Below are 2,025 nucleotides of genomic sequence, written 5' to 3'. Positions count from 1 at the left end.
TATATTCAAATATCCTCCTTTCCTTGACATACTCTGAATTAGAAAATTGAACAAACCTAGGCTTAAGTAAACTACTGCTGTGCATTGCTGACACCATAACTGAAATGCATGTGTGTCTGGCCACCTATGCTGCTGCTCTCTTGGTCTCTTCTTTGCCACTTATCTGCCACTAAGGAGCTTGTCTGACTTTGTTGTCTAATGGCTCTGCCAAAGCACTTGAAAATAAAAATGCTGTACAAGTTTTTAAAGTGAAATTTCCTGGAGGTTTTACAATATCTCCCCGTCCCTTATTGGGATAATTGTACCAAAAGGCATTGAAGGAGCTGGGAGGGGCCCCTCTATGAGTGCAAAGGGAGCCTTCACCTGGCTGCCACACCTGAGAGTCCACTGCCATGACTATAAATGAAATTGGTTTTTTAATTGTTATTTTCACTCAAGAGCACAGTTCACATTATGTTCAGGGAAATGCACACTTCTGCTCTATTAATGCAGCCATCCCAGAGCGTCCTCCTTCTAACACCAAGTTTGGGCTATAGGCCAAACGTGAAGCTTAAATTCCAGGATCCCACATGAAAGTTTCTATTTGTAGCTTTCAAAAGAAAAATCCTTCTAATAGAGAACAGTTGAATAGGAGGCTACTGGGCTGTGTCTGTACTTGGAATTATTGAATAATAAAATGACTACTGCGAAAGTCACTTTGCAGTTTTTAATATAAAATCATGGGTATTAGGCAATCATATCTCTGCTTTTTACTGCTAATTTTTACATCAATGTGAGATTCTTGGGGGACTTTTCCTTGAAAGTACCATGTTAGCTCAGCTGCTATAATTGGAGTGATAAAGAACCAATTTCATACACAACAAAAATTGAACAGGTGGTATTCAATATGTACAAAAATTAGGCCCTCATGCTAAGGTTGCCAGATAAAATACAGGATGACTTATTTAATTTGAATTCCAGACAAAGAATGAATAATTTTTTAGCATAAATATGTCCCAAGAATTATTTGGGACAGACTTATAGTACAAAAGTATTTATTGTTTAGCTGAAACTCAAATTTAACTATGTACCCTATGGTTTTATGTGTTAAATCTGGCAACCTTACATCCTATCTTGTAGATGCAAGAACTGCTTTTGGAATGTTTAGTTTGCTGTTTGTTTCTAATCCTTCAGCTAACAAGACAAACTAGCATCTTTTGAATGCTATATTGCCTGATCTTCTCCTTTGGTTTCAAGTATCTCCAGTTTAATTTGTAGACACTGTTAACAGTTATAGATGGATAATGTCTGGGTGCTGTGAGTTTGCTTTGGGTAAGCACCATGACACTAATACAGCTTATATATAATGCTACAGAATCAATAAAAAGAAACTGGAACCATCAATTCTAGGTGTAAAGATGTAATCAGCTTTCAGAGGCATTTTAAATTACTTATTTCAATGTTGTGGCCAGAAAAAGAATTTATTTATAGGAAAAAAACAAAAGTATTTTTTTAATCTTCTCCAGCACTAAATTAATTATTTTTTATAAAATGAACTATATCCCTTTATGGATAATGCTATTATTGAGAGACTTTGTAATCTCCAACTTCAATTTTATTTCTTATTCTCCCTGGAATGCTGCTTCTTCATCTGTAAAATGAAGGAAGTAGGAGACACAATTCCAGGGCCCTTCTCAGGGTTACAGAGTTAGCCCCAGGCTTAATCAGCCTTTCCCTCTGTCTTCTCCCTTGTGTGTCCCCACAGCTGACCACACCCCTGATCAAAACTCCTCTTCCCCAGGGTTGTGGAAGGCCTTTCCAAGCATAAAAGAAAGCACAAAATAAAGAGTTTCTAGATTTGACTGCATATATCAAATGACTCCATGAACAAAATTAAAAGGCAAATGACAAAACTAAAAAAAAAAAAATAGTTGTATCATATAAGGTAGAAAAACGTCAACATATTTAGTAAAATTTGGGGAAAGGATATTGTTGTTGTTGTTGTTGTTAAGTGCCGTCGAGTCGTTTCTGACTCATAGCAACCCC

The sequence above is a fragment of the Orycteropus afer genome, unplaced genomic scaffold (assembly GCF_000298275.1).
Source record: "Orycteropus afer afer isolate SDZICR_OR568_19922 unplaced genomic scaffold, OryAfe1.0 scaffold00172, whole genome shotgun sequence".
In the NCBI taxonomy this organism is placed as follows: Eukaryota; Metazoa; Chordata; class Mammalia; order Tubulidentata; family Orycteropodidae; genus Orycteropus; species Orycteropus afer.
The sequence above is the reverse complement of the archived record's forward strand: the minus strand, read 5'-3'. Positions refer to the sequence as shown.